This window comes from Oryx dammah, unplaced genomic scaffold (assembly GCF_014754425.2).
Source record: "Oryx dammah isolate SB20612 unplaced genomic scaffold, SCBI_Odam_1.1 HiC_scaffold_22, whole genome shotgun sequence".
Classification (NCBI taxonomy): Eukaryota; Metazoa; Chordata; class Mammalia; order Artiodactyla; family Bovidae; genus Oryx; species Oryx dammah.
Genome location: NW_024070206.1, coordinates 11,602,328 through 11,621,897, shown reverse-complemented (window position 1 = coordinate 11,621,897; position 19,570 = coordinate 11,602,328).

Genomic DNA, 19,570 nt, shown 5'->3' with positions numbered 1-19,570 from the left:
AACGGGAAAACAAAAGGGCAGACAAGTTTCCCTGTTTGGTTTCAAGTCACAGAGAAAATCTGGGCACAACCAGAATTGGTACTCAGGAGCCTTGCTGATCCAAATTCTGCTCTGTTCAACACTTCCCGCAAAGAGCGTGGACACAGCTAACGACCCCAGAGAGTCCCAGACACAGCACAAAGCTGGGAAGCATCCAGACCGGGACATAAGGCCCAAGGAACCAAGGTTCACCTAACATGGCCTGGGGAAGAGCGCAGCTCTTCTGGGAATGAGAAACCTCTTTGATAATTTGATTGCAACAGATTGATGTACTTATGACACACCATCCTTCACATACTGTAATTACTTCATTTTATTGTTTAACAACTCTATGATCACTCTCTCAATTAATATTTCCTTATTGTCGGAAGTTCAGGGGCTGATGCCTCTGGAAAAATCAAAGAGGGTAATTATTGAGTCTGCTGTTTCTGATGAAAATGATAATAGGCAGAACTAAATTGGTCAGCAATTCACTGCCGACTTAGACTTGGCACATGAGGACAAATGCCTGGCAGCAATCAACACGGTTTCCTCTTTAGGGTCAGGATGTTCAGAAGACCCTCCTTCTGTACTTGTGTGTGTTCTCAGCAGGAAACTTGCCTTAAAGGGATGGCAAGTTTTGAGTTTCTTCCCTCTCATCTTCTTACAAGAAATACCTCCAGGTGAGGCCAAACTCTCCCTTGATTTTCACTCCTAAAAAGAAATCTAATCAGCTGCCTGCTCAGCCACAAATTAGGAATGCCAGTTCCTCGTTCATTCTTTCCTGTTCTTCAGTTGCTTATGGAGCTCCTAGTTTCAACAAGGCAGAGCGCTCCCAGGTGGCACTGTGCCCTCTGGAGACCGCAGAGGGCAGAGGGAAGATAGGGTCTTCTGTGTCTGTAGATGTCATTGAGGGCCCAGGAGAGGAGGTGACAAAGAGCAGTTCCCTCAGGCTAGCCTTCGTAAAGGAATGCACCTCAGCACCTGGGCTTACAGGAAGCAGTTTAGCAGGGAGAGGCACAGAAGAAAGGCTAAGGTGCTCCAGGGTGAAGGCTAAGGTGCTCCAGGGTGCGGGGTCCCAGCTGGAGGAACCTTGTGCTCCCCAGACTCTTCCACAAGACACCCTCATCTCCACCCCACACCCGTGGAAGCCCAGAGCTGCCACCACAAGCAGGAATCCCTTGGGAAACCCTTCTCAACCATCACCCTCCACCATTTGCCTTCCATTGGCTTCCCTTGTGGCTCAGCTGGTGAAGAATCCGCCCACAATGTGGGCGACCTGGGTTTGATCCCTGGGTTGGGAAGATCCCCTGGAGAAGAGAAAGGCTACCCACTCTAGTATACTGGCCTGGAGAATTCCATGGACTGTGGAGTGCATGGGGTCACAAAGTGTTGGACACAACTGAGCGATTTTCACTTTTCACCTTCTCCTACATATCTGGTTTATGTTAATATAAAAGCAACAGTCTTTTCGTTTCAAATCTTTGAATACAATAGACAGCACAAGGAGAAGCACAGGGTATATCCCTCTTCAAATACCCTCAGGCACAGGGAGGCAGGAGCCTACCTACGAAGTCTCTCCAGTTCTACCAACTATGAGCAAGAATCTGCTCTCAGCCGTGTCCTTGTCCAGCCCGCCATCTGGCTGCCCTGCGGTCTGTTTTCCTGACTATATCACTTGACAGTCATTGTCAATACTGAAAGCAAGAATATGTTCCAACTTTTCTGTTAAGTAGCCTAAGATGATCTCAGGAAACAGTTTGCTACCCAACCCAGAAAACCCAGAAAACCCACAATGTCATGCAAATCGAGAGGTTCAAATCTTCATGTTCACTGCCCGGACCATTGAAGTGTGAGTATCTGAAAAGCTGGCAAGTCTCTGAAAGATGTCACTTTGCAGAAGCAATGTGTGCCCCTCTGTCGTCCCAGTGGCTGAACGCCCAGGCCAAGAGGGCTGGCGCAGGGTTGGTGGACCCTAAAGAGTGCTGCATGTTTGCCGCAAACGCTTTAACGTGCAGAGAGCGATCCTGAACTAATCTGATGTCACTTCTCACTGGGCATTGAGCTCATCCAGGTGAGCAAAGCCCCAGGGTGTGCCTCTGGGTTTACAGAACTCATGGTTGGATTAACCCCCACGAACTGCTGCCACTGTTCAGTGAGCCTTACTGAAAAAGGGCAGATGGCTGCACAGAGGCAAACGATGCCCCAGAAGAAACTGAAGAAGCAAAACCTTAATGGTGCAGGAATACATTCAGCATAAAGTAAGTGCAAATAAAAGTAAAAAAAGAAGAAGTTTGAGTTTTTGTTTGTTTGTTTATGACCCCATGGACAGACTCCTGTGTCTATGCGTGCGATTTCCCAGGCAAGAATACTGGAGCAGGTTGCCATTTCCTTCTTTAGGGGATCTTCCAGACCCAGCGACTGAACCTGAGTCTTCTGCATTAGCAGGCTGACTCTTCTTTTTTCTTTTTTAAGAAGTTCAAGTTTAAACATCTTTCCTATCTGAGATATTAATTACCCACACCATCACCAGTATCCCCACAGCATCACCAAAACCCCTGCTACTTGCAAAAATAATCATAAAAATATGTAAACATTTCCCAGCCCAACTGGTTCAATCTATAGCAATCAGTGAACTGTGTTGAGCAACAGTGTTGAATAGAATCGGTTGAATCCAGAAAATATTCCGTGCTGTCTTACCTTAGCTGGGTGATGAGGCCTCCTCCTCGGAACTCATCCTGGTGAAAGACGAAGTGATTACTCCCAGGAACATCGCAGTCCTTTAAACAAGCTCAGGGCTGGCAGTCAGTTGCATTTTTGTCCTTGAAGATGAAACATAGGGCAGATTGGCATTTTATCACGGGTGGGAAATGCATAATAAGGCCTTTTTAGGCTATCTGTCCCTGATAGTTGCTAGAGATTCATTACAGGCCATGCTATTTTGCAAACTTTGAAAATTTTTGTGTTCGTTTCCTGTTTCTGCAAGGGCCCAGGGAGAGAGCCCCAGGAGCCTCACTGCAGCAGAGAATTGAAACAATAGATAGCGCTTGAGAGTCAGATCAAGCCCACCAGCAGGACCACAGGTCACACTCTCCCTGCTCTTCGCATCCTCAGGCGTTCTCATGCTCTTTGCCGTGTAGTCTCCCGCAGTCCTAGGAAGGGGATCATTCTCAGGCCTCTTTGACAGCAGGGAGGCTGAGGGGCTGGCAAGATCCCAAGCTGGTTGGTGGGGCCAGGCTTCTTCTGCTTTGAGCAGCCACAGTGGTTGGAGGGTTCGGCCACTCACCTCTAGAGGCCATTCCCACTCTCTGAGGTCTTCCCTTCTCTCACCCTTGACCTTTCCAACCTTGGTTTCTCCTCCCCTCCCACACCTCTCTTGTCCTTGTCTTCAGTTTGCTGTGAGCATTGCTTCACAGGCTCCTTCCTCCTCAACGACTTGGTTTTTGGATTGTGTTTACTTTCCCTTCTATGTTGCATTTACAGTAGAATCTGGTAGAATTCCCAACTGACAAGTGTGTAGGCATTTGATGACAATGAGAAAGACCTCAGTCACAGTTTGACCATCAGAACAATACATCCACATTCAGAAGTGCTCTATAATGTGGGCTGGATTAGAAACCCAGGCTGTGGGACTTTCCCGGCAGCCCAGGGGTTAAGACTCTGCCTGCCACTGCAAGTTCAATACTGCTGATACTGGTCGGGGGAATGAAGATCTCACGTGTCATGGGGTCAAAAAAAAAAAAAGCAGAAAGAAAGAGATCCAGGCTATGACTGGGATGGTTGACCCTTCCTTGAGAGACTGGAGAAAATTACAGCAGTAGAGCACTGTTTGTAATAGGCCACAACAGATGTATTTCAACAACTTCATCTTTGATCCCATAACACCGACCTCCCACCAGAGCTCCATCACAGTATTCCTGCACCTTTCCTGATATTGTTCATTTAATCCCTCCAGAAAAGAACAAAAGAAGTCAATTTGATCAACCTACATCTGTTTAGGAATCAAGTCTGTAGGCTTTAGGTTCTAGAGCAGCTGCTTCTCTTTCCTGCTGGTCTCTGTTCCTTTGAGAAACGATGCATTAGATGCTTCCCTGGAAGGAAGGGAAAAGGAGGTAACGAGCAAATCACCCAGTTTCACCCACTAGGCTTTTTTTTTTTTTTGGTAGCTGTTAAGTTTGGGAGGGAAAGTTGACAATATTGACTAAAAGTCCATGTGTCCCCCTTTTTTTTTGGCTGTGCTGGGTCTTCATTGCTGCACTCGGGCCTTCTCTAGTTGTGGGGAGCAGGGGCTGCTCCCTGGTTAGCGGTCCATGGGCTTCTCATTGCTGTGGCTTCTCTTGTTGCGGAGCTCGGGCCCTAGGGCACATGGGTTTCAGTGGCTGCCGCTCCCAGGCTCCAGAGTGCAGGCTCAACGGTTACGGCCCACAGTCTTAGTTGCTCCGAGGCATGGGAGATTTTTCCCGGACCAGGGATCAAACCCGTGTTACCCTGCACTGGCAGGCAGATTCTTTACCACTGAGACACCAGGGAAGCCCCCATGTGCCCTTTGATTTGGCAATTCTGTTGATCGTTGTTCACCCAGGGAAGAGATGAATTTTTGTAAATTAGAAAAAAAGAATTTCTTCAAGTCGTTTTATGTTTATCTACCAGAAAATTATAAGTATTTACAGTTGTGACATCCACCTGAAACTAACACAACACTGTAAATCAACTATATGCCAATAAAAATTTTTAAATAAAATGAAAAATTAAAAAACTAAAGTTATGATGTCTACAAAGTGATTGGTGCCCATACAAAGGAGTCACTTTGTGTAGAGTACAAGCTATACAGCTGTATACGTTAGCCCTGCCTGCGTGCATGCTCAGTGGCTTTAGTCGTGTCCGACTCTTTGTGATTCCATGGACTGTAGCCTGTCAGGTTCCTCTGTCCAGGGGGATTCTCCAGGCAAGAATACTGGAGTGGGTTGCTATGCCCTCCTCCAGGGGCTCTTCCTGATCCTGGGATCAAACCGGCATCTCTTGTCTCCTGCATTGCCAGGAAGGTTCTTTACCACTAGTGCCACCTGGGAAGCCCACATTAACCCTGGTTACCTTATAAATACATGTGAAGAACAACATCAGGATATATGTTAAAAAAGTGTTAATAGAAATTGTTTTTGTAATAGCAAAAGAATTGTTGCAATGTCCATCAGTAGGGAACAGTTTAAATAAAAATTTGGGGCACATTTATATAATGGAATTCTAGGGAACCTTACAGGGAAAAGAAAGAGATTTGTCAGTTCAGTTCAGTCGATCAGTCGTGTCTGACTGCAACCCCATGGACTGCAGCACACCAGGCCTCCCTGTCTATCACCAACTCTCGGAGTTTACTCAAACTCACGTCTATTGAGTCGACGATGCCATCCAACCATCTCATCCTCTGTCGTCCCCTTCTCCTCCCACCTACAATCTTTCCCAGCATCAGGGTCTTTTCCAATGAGTCAGTTCTATGCATGAGGTGGCCAAAGTATTGGAGTTTCAGCTTCAGTACCAGTCTTTCCAATGAATATTTAGGACTGATTTCCTTTAGGATGGACTAATTGAATCTCCTTGCAGTCCAAGGGACTCTCAAGAGTCTTCTCCAACACCACAGTTCCTTCAAAAGCATCAATTCTTTGGTGCTCAGCTTTTGTTATAGTCCAACTTTCACATCCATATGTGATTACTGGAAAAACCATAGCCTTGACTAGATGGACCTTTTTTAGCAAAGTAATGTCTCTGCTTTTTAATATGCTAAGTTGGTCATAACTTTTCTTCCAAGGAGTAAGCGTCTTTTAATTTCATGGCTACAGTCACCATCTACAGTGATTTTGGAGCCCCCCAAAATAAAGTCTGTCACTGTTTCCATTGTTTCTCCATCTATTTGCCATGAAGTGATGAGACTGCATGCCATGATCTTTGTTTTCCGAATGTTGAGCTTTAAGTCAACTTTTCCACTCTCCTCTTTCACCTTCATCAAGAGGCTCTTAATTCTTCTTCACTTTCTGCCATAAGAGTGGTGTCATCTGCATATCTGAGGTGATTGATACTTCTCCCAGCAATCTTGATTCCAGCTTGTGCTTCATTCAACACAGTGTTACTCATGATGTACTCTACATATAAGTTAAATAAGCAGAGTGATAATATACAGCCTTGACATACTCCTTTTCCTATTTGGAACCAGTCTGTTGTTCCAGGTCCAGTTCTAACTGTTGCTTCCTGACCTGCATACAGATTTCTCAAGAGGCAGGTCAGGTGGTCTGGTATTCTCATCTCTTTAAGAATTTTCCACACAGTCAAAGGCTTTGGCACAGTCAATAAAGCAGATATAGATGTTTTTCTGGAACTCTCTTGCTTTTTTTATGATCCAGCAGATGTTGGCAATTTGATCTCTGGTTCCTCTGCCTTTTCTAAAACCAACTTGGATATCTGGAAGTTCACGGTTCACGTACTGTTGAAGTCTGGCTTGGAGAATTTTGAGCATTTCTTTGCTAGCATGTGAGATGAGCAATTGTGCGGTAGTTTGAGCATTCTTTGGCATTGCCTTTCTTTGGAAATGAAATGAAAACTGACCTTTTCAAGTCCTGGCCACTGTAGATCTATATGTGCTGATATAAAGAAATGTTCAAGATATCAGTTTAGTCGTTCAGTCGTGTCCCACTCTTTGCGACCCCATGAATCGCAGCACGCCAGGCCTCCCTGTCCATCACCATCTCCCGGAGTTCACTCAGACTCACGTCCATCGAGTCCATGATGCCATCCAGCCATCTCATCCTCTGTCATCCCCTTCTTCTCCTGCCCCCAATCCCTCCCAGCATCAGAGTTAACTCTTCGCATGAGGTGGCCAAAGTACTGGAGTTTCAGCTTTAGCATCATTCCCTCCAAAGAAATTCCAGGGCTGATCTCCTTCAGAATGGACTGGTTGGATCTCCTTGCAGTCCAAGGGACTCTCAAGAGTCTTCTCCAACACCACAGTTCAAAAGCATCAATTCTTCATGGAGAAGGAAATGGCAACCCACTCCAGTATTCCTGCCTGGAGAATCCTATGGAAAGAGGAGCCTGGCGGGCTACAGTCTATGGTTAGCAAGAGTCAGACACGGCTAAGCACACACAGCACAGTATGCAGATAACCAGCACAGAAGGGGAAAAGCCTTTTAATTAAATCATTAGATTTTTCTTTTGATAAGAAAACCTTGAGAAACACTAATCTAGATCCACTTCTCAACTGGTGCATATTTATTCTCATGACTATTACCTGGGGTCATACAGCATCCACTTCAGTACAGTGATAAATACTTCTTTATGAGCAAACCTCTTCTACTGGTTTTGACCCTTCTATTTATTGCAGAAGAAAAAGTCTTACCGTGTTGTTCTTAAATCTCTTCCCTATTCTGAAGGCTACAGTTTTATCATGGGCACATATTGATATCATTTTAAAAAACAGATGAATTATAGAAAAAAATCAAAAGCCCTCTAATATATATGATTTGACGTGAGCAGGTTTTCACCAGCAGGAAAACAATGAAAATGGGATCAAGTCTTCCCAGTGAAGGAAATTAAACAACAGGAGACTGACAATTGCAGGCTTATTTTAAGGAAGCAGTGATATGTTTTGAAGGTTATTAAGATATAACCTCTTATTCATCTGGAAACTTAAATGTTTCTCCTTGAGAAAAATCTTTAGGAAAGTTGCAAATTGTTCTGTAACAGAACAGTAGTACTGGCAGAAAGTACTACTATTGGCAGAAAGTACTACTATTCTCCCATGATTTTAATCAGAAAACTTGGGTTTAAAATTCCAACTAAGATGCACAGTAATTTTGCCACCTGGAGTAGGTGATGTAACTCCTCTGAGAATTAGTTTTCCATGTGTGATATACCATAAGGCAATTCTGATATACGTATAACATGGATTAAAGGTGAACATGACCATGAACTAAATTCTGTAAATATCTCTAATGTTAAGAAATTTTACTAAGCTAGCTTGTGAAATGTGTCTGTGAAGTTTTATTACTGATCAATTGAAAAGAAAGAAAAGCTCAACAGTTGATTGGTATGCATGTATCTAAAATTACATGTCTTAGTATTCATGTCTAGGGTTCTTGAAATATTATTTCACCATCAGCATTTTCTCTTTTGGTCCTTATTAGGTCTCATATTATTTATTGGAATGGGAAAACAGAGTTACAGAAACCCAAATGAGAAAAGAATGTCTTTTAAAACCCAAGGCAGACATTGCTTCTTTATCTTGGCCAAGCAAGACAATGGAACTATAGAGAAAATTAGTGTTTTATGATCTTACAAGACAGTGTAGGAAGCTGAATGAATTAATGAAGCACCTGAAGTAATTTTAAATCTATCTACCAAAGGAACTGTACTCAGGACAACTGTCTTTCATTGGACAAATCTTTTTTTAGGAGACAAATTAAATGTTTGATTTTCTCTTTATACACAATATATCTATAAATATATTTAGGACCATAGTTCAGTGCTTAAGTTTTTAATGGGAAAAAAGAGACCTGGAAAAGAATTAAGCACTGTTTTTTGACATTTACCAGCTATTAAATATTCTTGATAAGGACACAGTATTCAAATATCCTTTAGCTTACCTTAAAATGAGGGAGTAGTGTCAATGACCGATAGAAGCTACATCTCATTTCAACCTTAAAATGATTTGCCATACGCATTTGTGTTTAAGAAAAATATTTTAAATTATAAACAATGAACTTGAATACTAAAGTAAAGCCAAAGAAGGACATATAAATAAACCTGAATTTGTATTTTGAGTTTGTTATCTCAAATATTCATCCAAGAAAATAATGACAGAAAAAATAGCTTCAATGAATTTTAAAATTTAATATTAGTAAAAACACATTAAATTTTCAAAAATGTCATTTGTTTACTATTGTTCCAGATAAAATATTTTTATTTTAGATGTAATATCAATAGTTTATGCCTAGTAAAACCAAAACAAATTTGATTATGGTTCAAATCTATTTTGGCTTTTAAAATATTTTAATATGTTTAAAAATTTAAACTCTATGTATCTAATTAGGCATATTATTCAATATTGGTGAGAGGGCTGACAAACATGAAGAGACTCAAATTAATTTTCTGAGCACATTCTATATACAGGGTGCCAGGAAAAGAGGGAAGAGGGTTCAAAATTTAATATACTTACTCAACAAGGACTGAATGAGTTTCTCATAAGTTCCAGGGAAGACTAATTCATAGCAGAATGTCTACATAAGCCTTCTAAAAGAGATATGAACAAAGTGCTTTTGTAAGAAAATAAAAACTAATTCCAACTATAAATGTCATTAAAAAGTTTTGGAAGGGAAAAAACAAACAAACAAACAAAAGCATCAATTCTTTGGTGCTCAGCTTTCTTCACAGTCCAACTCTCACATCCATACATGACCACTGGAAAAAACATAGCCTTGACTAGACGGACTTTGTTGGCAAAGTAATGTCTCTGCTTTCCAATGTCTTTGCTGTTCAAGATATTTTACTAAGTAAAAAAAAGCAAGGTTCAGAGGAGAATATATTATAACTCAATGTTGTAAAATTCTTAAAAGAAATCTGATATAGCCCTTTTTTTCTTCCAAGACACTCAAGAAATCATTAACCAGAGTCTCTTTGGAAGAGAGTAACTGGGGGAAGAAGGAAGCTTTTAGTTCAAATGTATACCTTTATGTGTAGTTTGAATTTTTCTTACCAAATGTATTTATTGCTTTCAGTTTTTAAAAAAATCAACAGGGGTAATCAGAATAGAAAGTTACAGGTCTTTCAAATTTTTAAAAAATGTTTGTTTATTTATTTGGCTACACTGGGTCTTAGTTGCATACATGGGACCCTCAGCTGCAGCCTGTGAGTCCTAACTCCCTGACCAGGGATGCCACTGGAGCCCCCAGCATTGGGCACTGGAGTCTTAGTCACTGGAGTACCAGGGAAGTCCTTACAGATCTTTTTTAATTCTTGCACTTTTGAGCATAAAAATATCTAAGAAACATTTTTTAATTGTTGTGCACATCCTCCCATAGAACACATTAAAAAAAAAAAACTATGGTTTTTTTTAGTTTGTAAATATTGTTAATTTTTTTTAGTAAAAGAAGTTCAATTTATAAATATTTAAGTTAACTTGAGAAGTACATAGTAAAAAAGAGAACAAAGCCCAGTACAAAGATTTAGCTAATATGCAAACTCCTGGTCCATCTAAATTTGTCATATTCAATCTACTTAACTGATTTGCTTCACGTGGTAAATTTTTTTGATAAAATTCAGCATTCCACCCCGGTTATCTTTGTCAAGGGCATAGATGTACCACTCCGCCTCCAGTGATTTGTGTTGTCTCTTGTAGCAGCGGGGCTGAGGTGTGGGAGTGGGTAGGAAGCTGGTGGAGGAAAGGGAAGACAGAATCCTCTGCACCTCTTAGGGCATTTCACCTCTCACTTCGTGCCTCTGAAAACAGAGACTAAACTCATGTATCTGTTAGACCACAAATACCTTTAATCATAGAACAAGAGCATCATTAATCTCACTTTATTAATTCAGTTCTTGTTGGGTGTAAATTCAGCACTTCCTGAGTTGCCTGTCATTTAAAACCGAGGGACCTGGTAGAAAGCCGATAATTGTATGTCATTTCACGTAGAAGAATCAGATGAGCTGTCTTTCTCCCTTTGATCTCTGGAGAAAAGAGAATTCTAATTGTTCCTCTCTATTTGTTCCTGAATTTAAAACTTCGTTAGAATGAAAAAAACAACAACAAAACTGAATTCATTATTACAAATTTTGTGCTAAGAGTTCAGTCTCCCCAAATGAATATTTATTTAGGCTTCAGATACATAATTCCAAAAAGAAAAAGAGAAGGAAAAGAATGATTGTTCTTGGATGAGCAGAAGTGACATTGAATATCATTAAGTAACATAGCAACCCCAACTCTAACAATGAAGTGACATTTGTTGTTTTTTTTTTTAAGAAAGAACTATTTGTATTTCTTTTAAAAGTCTCTCCGGGATGTAGGAGGAGAGCACACTGAATGCAATAACTTTTACAGAACATTTTTCTACTTTGGAGTTTTGTATCATGAATCATGCATTTGTTCCGGTGTTAAGTGTATCAGACCTCAATTTTGATTACAAGTTACACACGTTCTACACATTGGAAAATAAGTTTTAAATACTGAACTCCAGGGCAAGGTCTTCCCTCAACCCATTAATGTAACAAATACTCTTTCTACTTTGCTGAATTTCTGTTTGGAGATATTATTTGCTGCTGCTAAGTCACTTCAGTCGTGTCCGACTCTGTGCGACCCCATAGACGGCAGCGCACCAGGCTCCCCCGTCCCTGGGATTCTCCAGGCTAGAACACTGGAGTGGGTTGCCATTTCCTTCTCCAATGCATGAAAGTGAAAAGTGAAAGTGAAGTCGCTCAGTCGTGTCCGACTCCCAGCGACCCCATGGACTGCAGCCCACCAGGCTCCTCAGTCCATGGGATTTGCCAGGCAAGAGTACTGGAGTGGGTTGCCATTGCCTTCTCCAGGAGATATTATTTAGAGCCCACTATTTATTTGCTGACCACATTTGCTCTGTGTGTCCCCCAACTGTGTCATTAAACAAATATTTGTTCATTCAATAAATATTTATTGAGAGTCTCCTCCATGCCATGCTGTCTGCTCAACACGAGGGTTTAGGGAAGATGAAGATAAATATATAAATAAAAAGACATGATCCCCACCTGCTAAGAGGTCACAGGCTGGCAGGCTATGGGCTCTTCCATCCAACGTCCATGTGGATGTTTTTTCCCGTGCATTTCGGGCCAGGACTGAAGTAAGGCCAACTTACACAGTGGGACAAAATTCTAGGAGCTGCTCACTCCTAGGGGTGAGCGAAGGCAGACGGCATCCCCTGGCTGCCTGAGCTCCCTGCGTGGCCTTTTCCTCCTGCCTGCTGCCCTTCTCTCAGTTCACTGACACACTCATGCTTATCTCAGTCACTCCCCCCAAGCGTTTACACTTGGTGTCTGTTTGTCATGCCCAGGTTACCCTCGAAGTAACCATCCTTTGTTTAACCACTTCTCCCAGGCCTTGTTCAATCCCCACCTTGAACATCCTTCCCAGGCCTAAGAGCCTGATCAGTTTCTCCCCACACACCTGCATTCCTGCAATGGCCTTTATCACCAGCCAACTTTAAAAAAAATAATTTTGATTTTTTTGGAGACACTGCCTTGGGAGAGACCCCTGGTCTTCTCCTTATTTGTTGTTGTTCAGTTGCTCAGTTGTGTCTGACTCTCTGTGCCCCCGTGGACTGCAGCACGCCACGCTTGCCTGTCCTTCACCATCTCCTGGAGTTTGCTCACATTCACGTCCATTGGGTCGATGATGCTATTTAACCATCTCATGTGCTGCCACCCCCTTCTCTTTTTGCCTTCAATCTTTTCCAGCTTCAGTCTTGTTGTAAGTAATAAGTCTTTCATTTTCTCTGAAAAAAAATTTTTTTTAATTGAAGTATAGGGTTTTGTTTGTTTGGGGTTCTTTTTTCCTTTGGCCATGCCACAGCTTGCGAGATCTGAGTTCTATACTGTATATATGGGCTTTCCAGGGGGTGCTAGTGGTAAAGAACCCAAACTGCCAATGCAGGAGACAGAAGACGGGAGACAGGTTCAGTCCCTGGGTTGGGAAGATCCCCTGGAGGAGGGCATGGCAACCCACTCCAGTATTCTTGCCTGGAGAATCCCATGGATGGAGAAACCTGGTGGGCTACAGTCCACAGGGTCACAGAGAGTTGGACACGACAATATATATAGTATATGTATAGTATATATATAGAGAGAGAATCTGAAAAAGAATATTCTTTTTCAGACTTTTTTTCATTGTAGGTTATTACAAGACTAACAGCAGCCTATTTGTATCCAAATTATCACCTAGGAAACTCTCTCTGCCACCTGGGGTCAGGTGCCTATGGAAAGCAAGGCTTGTGTTCCAGTCTTTGCAGACCTCACTCCAAACCTTCGGGACCCAGTGCAGCGCTTTACACGGGTGTGTGTCTCAGTCCACTCAGGCTGCTATAACAGATACCACTGACCGGGTGGCTTAACAACAGACACCTGTACTTCTCTCGGTTCTCACAGTTCACAGGAGGCAGTGAAGCCCAAGGTGCCAGCAGCGGCAGTGGCTGGTGAGGGCTGGCCTCCTGGTTGGCAGACGGCTGCTGTCTTCTTGCTGTGTTTTCACACAGAAGCAAGTTCTCTCTCAGCTCTCCTTCATAAGGGCCCAACCCCTTTCCTGAAGGCTCTGCTCTCTTGACCCAGTCACCTCGCAAAGGCCACATCTCCAAATACCATCACACTGGGAACTAAGTTTCAACATAAGGATTTAGCTGATGCTAAGTCACTTTAGTTGGATCCGACTCTGTACGACCCCATAGACGGCAGCCCACCAGGCTCCCCCGTCTCTGGGATTCTCCAGGCAAGAACACTGGAGTGGGTTGCCATTTCCTTCTCCAATGCATGAAAGTGAAAAGTCAAAGTGAAGTTGCTCAGTCGTGTCAGACCCTCAGCAACCCCATGGACTGCAGCCTTCCAGGCTCCTCTGTCCATGGGATTTTCCAGGCAAGAGTACTGGAGTGGGGTACCATTGCCTTCTCCTAAGGATTTAGGGAGAAGCCCAAATAGTCAGTCCTGTAGACCAGAGTTTTAGCAAATGATTCCTTTATTTATCTGATTTTTTACAATCTTCAGCACATTTTTAGGGTTTCTTTTTGCTTTAACAAAAGCAAACATAGATCTAAGGCATTCCCAGCACTTGAATTTAATTCTACAGAGGCAAGAAAGGAATTGTAAGAAGTTAGCTTGCTAGAAAAGAAAAAAATGTGTTTTTTTTTCCTAGCAGCTAATTAAATGCAACAACAGATTAAGTAAACGAACATTTTGTTCAGCACTAATTTCCTTTGTGTGGCAGGGAGGGAGTAAATTGGTTAGGACAAAATAGGCTTTCTATTTATGGTGTAAGAGATGGCTACTGGGTGAAGGTCTAGGGGCTACTATTGAATGGCTTCTAATAAAGAATCACCCTGGTGACCCTCTTCAAATTGGGCAACAATTGCAAGATCTTCTCTTTCCTGGTGATGATAATGTGTTGTGGAAGAGAATTGGATGCAGCCAATTTTATAAGCAGCATTTTCTATGTATTGCTAAGGCACACCACTCCCTCATTGTAGGAAAAGCCACACACATGCACAGATGGTCATCTAAGCACACAAGCTAGAGTGCTTCTCCAGATGGTGCCCTTCATGTGCTATGTTTAAAGTGGATAGCGAATGTAGACCTACTATATAGCAGAGGGAACTCTGTTGAATGTTATGTGGCAGCCTGAATGGGAGGGGAGTTTGGGGAATGTTGGATACATGCATATGTACGGCTGAGTCCCTTTGCTGTATGCCTGAAACTGTCACACTATTAATCAGCTGTACTCCAATATAAAATAAAAAGTTTAAAAAAAAAAGATGATGTCCTGGAGGAGTTAGTGGGCTGGGGCCCTTGGCATAGTTTTTACTAATGGCATTTGCTCTATCCAGTGGCATTTGATCTATCACAATTATTTCGGTACTGATCCCACCTGAGCTTTTGTGAAATCCATCCTGAATGTGCCCAATCACTGGCCTCAAGAGTAGTCCTTCCCTCTTCTTGCTGTTGCCGTACACCAAGGGCCTGCTGGAGGAGATGTTTGTCTTCATGTGGTGACTATATAAGGCAGTTTAATTTTGCTAATATAGTTTAGGCCAGCAAATTCAGAATACTGAATGGGAACGCCTATCTTTCTTGGAAGATCTTAGCTAATGCTCTCTGTGATCTGTGTTTCCTCCTTCCTCCCTCCACATCCAGGCATCAATCCTCTTCCACCTTAAAGACGCAAAACTCAAAAGAAGCACCCCTTGCTGAATGTAGAACAGAACAGAGTGTCTCTTATCCACAACGACTTTACAACTGCCATCAATATAGGTTTTGTCAACCAGGAGCGGTTCCAAATGTGGAAGCCCCAGGGCACATTCAGGAGACGTGCTCTGAAACGTGGGAACTTTGTAGCCAGAGGGTAAATAAAGGGAGACTCACACTCCTCCGTATATGTGTTTCTGAAATCAAGGAGATTTTTAAATTAGTTAATTGGAAATTTTAAAGGAAATAGGAATGAAGAATTGTCGATTTTTATCTACTTGAAAATTTTGACTTTAGGGCTTCCAAAAAGTATGGAGGGTCCTCAAAAATTAAAACTATAACTACCAAACATATTTGTGAAACAGAAGCAGACTCACAGATAAAGAGAACAGATTTGTGATTGCCAAGGGGGAAGTGGGATGGGAAGGGAAGGATTGGGAGTTTGGGATTAGCAGATGCAAACTATTATATACAGGATGGATAAACAACGAGGTCCTACTATAGAGCACAGGGAACTATATTCAATACCGTGTGATAAACCATAATGGAAAAGAATAGAAAAAGGAGATCTATATATATAAATAATTGAACCATTTTGCTCTATAGCAAAAATTAACACAACATTGGAAATCAGCTATACTTGATAAGTTGTTTTAAATAAATAAAATCATTTTCATAGTTTACTTCTTTTTTGCGGCTTTTATTTTTCCTGGATAAATTAACTGTTTGTACTTTTCCTATTAATACCGTTCAAACCAGTTTGAACCAGTATCATTTAATCTTTCTAGAAACATTGACAAAGCTCTTATTTCGTGTCTCATTCTGGGAATATAAAAATGGAGAAGAAACCATGTTTTTGGTCTACAAGCAGCTTATAATGTAGAAGAGACAGATTTATAAGCCAATAACATATAAGAAATTGGGTGTCATACGTCTACCAGAGAATTATAAGGGTGGAGGACAGAAAGGCCAGAGTCATCAGTTTCTGATGAAATAGAGTCAGAATTTAAGAATCTGAGTCATTAACCTCAGAGACCTTTTCCAGAACTAGCATTTCCTGAATGGATTGTATCTTTTTTTTTTTTAATTTTATTTATTTATTTGGCTGCTCTGGGTCTTAGTTGTAGCATGTGGGATCTAGCTCCCTGACCAGGGATCGAACCTGGGCCCCCTGCACTGGGAGCTCAGAGTCTTAGCCACTGGACCACCAGGGAAGTCCCTGGATTGTATCTTCAAGGACTCCTCAGATGTGCCTTCCCTTAATTAACAGTGGCATATGTCAAAACTCCTTTTTTTTTTTTTTTTTTGGTTGTATCGTGTCTTAGTTGAAGCACACAGGATTTTTTAGTTGAAGCATGAGAGATCTTGTTCCCTAACCAGGGATCAAACCTGGGCCCCCTGTACTGATCCAGCACTCTTAGCCACAGGATCACCAGGGAAGTCCCTGTCATAAGCTCTTTAATAAAGTCCTATTAGTTGGGGAAACTCTTTGTGTTTTCAGTGATGACAGATTCATTTTTCATTGCCTGTATTGACGATCTCTGGTTTATAGAAAGATAGCCAAAGGGAAAATTTGAATTCCCAGTTTCCTTCAAGGTCCATGGGAAATCACTCACTTTTTTCCCTCCAGTCACTTGGCTCTCCTGACGTATAACAGTACACAGCACTAGCAAGTGAGCTGGCATCTACTTGTGATCTCCAGCTTCTGAATTCGTTCCCTCAACTTTTAGCTAAATATGGATGAAATTTAAAATGCAGTGACTTCTTATATCAACCAGTGTTTTTAACCTGCAGATTGTGACTCATTAACAGGTCATGAAATCAGTTCAGTGGGTCTTAATCAGCTTTTATAGAAAGAAGTAGGATAGAGGAAAGCAAAATAGAAAATAGCAGGATGCATTTCATCATCAAGTAAGATAAAAATTGGTGAAACTTTTAATTCCCATTTGTGTGTGTGTGTGGCCACAACATAAAATGTATTTCTTACTGTGTCACAGGGAGAAAATTAAGCCACTAGACTCTAATCGAGACTCTAATCCTCATAAAGTCACTTATAACCATCTAGCAAATATTTGTTGAATCAACCTGGTTTGTACGTGTGTTTGTGGATTTACTCAACAGACACTAAGTCTGTATGTGTATATGACATTGACCATCGCAACCCCTCATTTAAATTTTGTGAAAATGAAGGATGAGAGCAGGCTTTCAAAGATTAATCAGCTTCAGTAAATGCTCTTTTTTAAAGAATAAATCATTCTGTTTACCAGGACTACTTGATAACCTTTAATCTGGCTGGTATAAAATAGACCCTAAGGTCTCTAAACCATATATCCAGAACAGATCCTATAAAGCAGGAGCCCCTGAGAAAGAAAGAAAATAAAGTCGCTCAGTCATGTCCAACTCTTTGTGACCTGAAGGACTGTAGCCTACCAGGTTCCCCCATCCATGGAACTTTCCAGGCAAGAGTACTGGAGTGGGTTGCCATTTCCTTCTCCAGGGGATATTCCTGACCCTGGGATCGAACCCCGGTCTCCCTCGTTGCAGGCAGGAGCAACCAGGGAAGCCCCTGGGTCATAAGCAAACAGAGCTTTCAGATCCTAATCTGTCCTGTGCTGGCCGAAACTGCTGCCTAACAGCCAATCCGAGCTGCTCAGCACACGTTCCTGGCCCCCTAGCATAGATGCTGTCTCAGGTACCTATCCCTGGTGTTCTCTTTCATGCCGTGATGCTGAGCGCTGATTTTTTTCTGGCTATGATGACTGCCCACCCCCACCGGCACTGCCACCATAGGCATCGCTCTTCCTGGGAGCCACAACCTCCCTGTCCCTTGGTGGGCGGAGCCACCACTATCCAGAACTCCCAGTGCCCACGACGGTCACAGGCTGTACCCAGCTTGCAGATCTGGGCCAAGCCTGCAGGGGCCTGCACCATCCCATCTGCCCTTTTGTGCTTCCATCTCCTTGCTGTATGGGCTAGATCATCCTACAAATTCTTCAGTTCTCTGCCTGCTGGTCCAGGGGAGTGGGATAGGGTGCTGGGAGGAGACTGGGGGGAGGGGAGTTGTGGCAGGGGTATCTGGTGATGAATGCAGTCAGTAAGACTCAGTCTCTGACCTGCTTGCAGCCCAGTGGAGGGCATTGGACTGTGATGGTCCACAGATTATCTGAGCAACTTGGGGAGGTGGTGGGGGAGGATCGAAGAGGCCCCCTTGCCATCCCTACAGCAAAACAGAGTGCCCTTCAGCAGGACCTGTGCCCTTCAGCAAGACCAGAGCTCTGAGGTTTCACAGCTGCTGCCACGGCCCATGTTCCAGCGCTTCCTGGAGCAGTGGCTTATCACGTCCCCTGTTCCCACCCCTGAAGGTCAGGCATGTTTCTCCCATCTAAGCGCCAAAGCTTCTTTTGTGGGGAGCATAGACGTGGCTCCACTGAGATAGAACACCAGAGCCTACTACCCAAACAGAATCTGCAAAAGGGTCCATTTTTGTGCCCTCTGTTTTCCCTGGTGGCTCGGTGGTAAAGAATCTGCCTGCAATGCAGGAGACTCGGGTTCGATCCCTAGATAGGGAAGATCTCCCGGAGAAGGGGATGGCTACCCACTTCAGGACTCGTGCTGGGAGAAGTCCATGGACAGAGGAGCCTGGCAGGCTACCGCCTACAGGTCGCAAAGAGCTGGACACGGCTGAGCAACTAACAGTTTCACTTTTCCCAAATTCAAACATCACAGCAGCCTTGTCTGTGCCTTAGAGCAACGCAGAGTCCCAGCTTTCCAACGTAGACAGCTAATGAATGGAGCAACATAAAAATGAATGCTGAAACTCCCTTAAGGGGCTCCTCCTCAGAAACTGAAGAGAAATTCTTGATCACGTCTGTATGATCTGGAAGATCAATTGCATTCCAGAATCTTCTAGTTTAAAAAAGCAAGCCGCCAGCAAGGAGTTTTTAATCTGCCATTTGTCTGTCTTTTGGCACTGCAGCAAAATGGCTAAATCTAGATCTGGGGTCAAATCCCAGCTTTGCCATTTAACATCACTTAACCCTCTAAGCCTCAGTTTCTCTCTCTATAAGACAGGGATAATTCCACAACCTACCATATTAGCTTGTTATGAGGATAAATTAAAAGAACCTATCTTAAGTACCAAGTATAGTATCTGGCACAAAGATAAACAGAGCAGGACCCCATGGTCCTTGGCCCTCATGTCCTCTGCCTGCCCTTCACAGTCTGTGAAAAACTTTAGCCAATAAATAAGTTTAATCAAGGAAGTGAGAACATGCAGAAACAAAGGAAAAGAATCAAAGGAGACCAAATAATAATAGTTTAGTCATTAAGCATAGTCAAGGACCTTGAGTTCCTTCTCAAGGGATAGAGATAATATTCTGAGCCATATCCTGTGAGCTGTCTCCTACCGAAACTATGGGAAAAGTGAACTATGCAATGGCCGATTGCAGATGACATAAGTTGCCACAGTTCTGAGAACTGGCCTCAAGAAATGGAAGCAAACCGACCCTGAACTGAAGATTAACTGTATGTAAAACAATCGAGATGACGCTGGTCAGACAGCTGATGACCAATTTCAAGATGACTGTCAGAACTGACTGAGCTA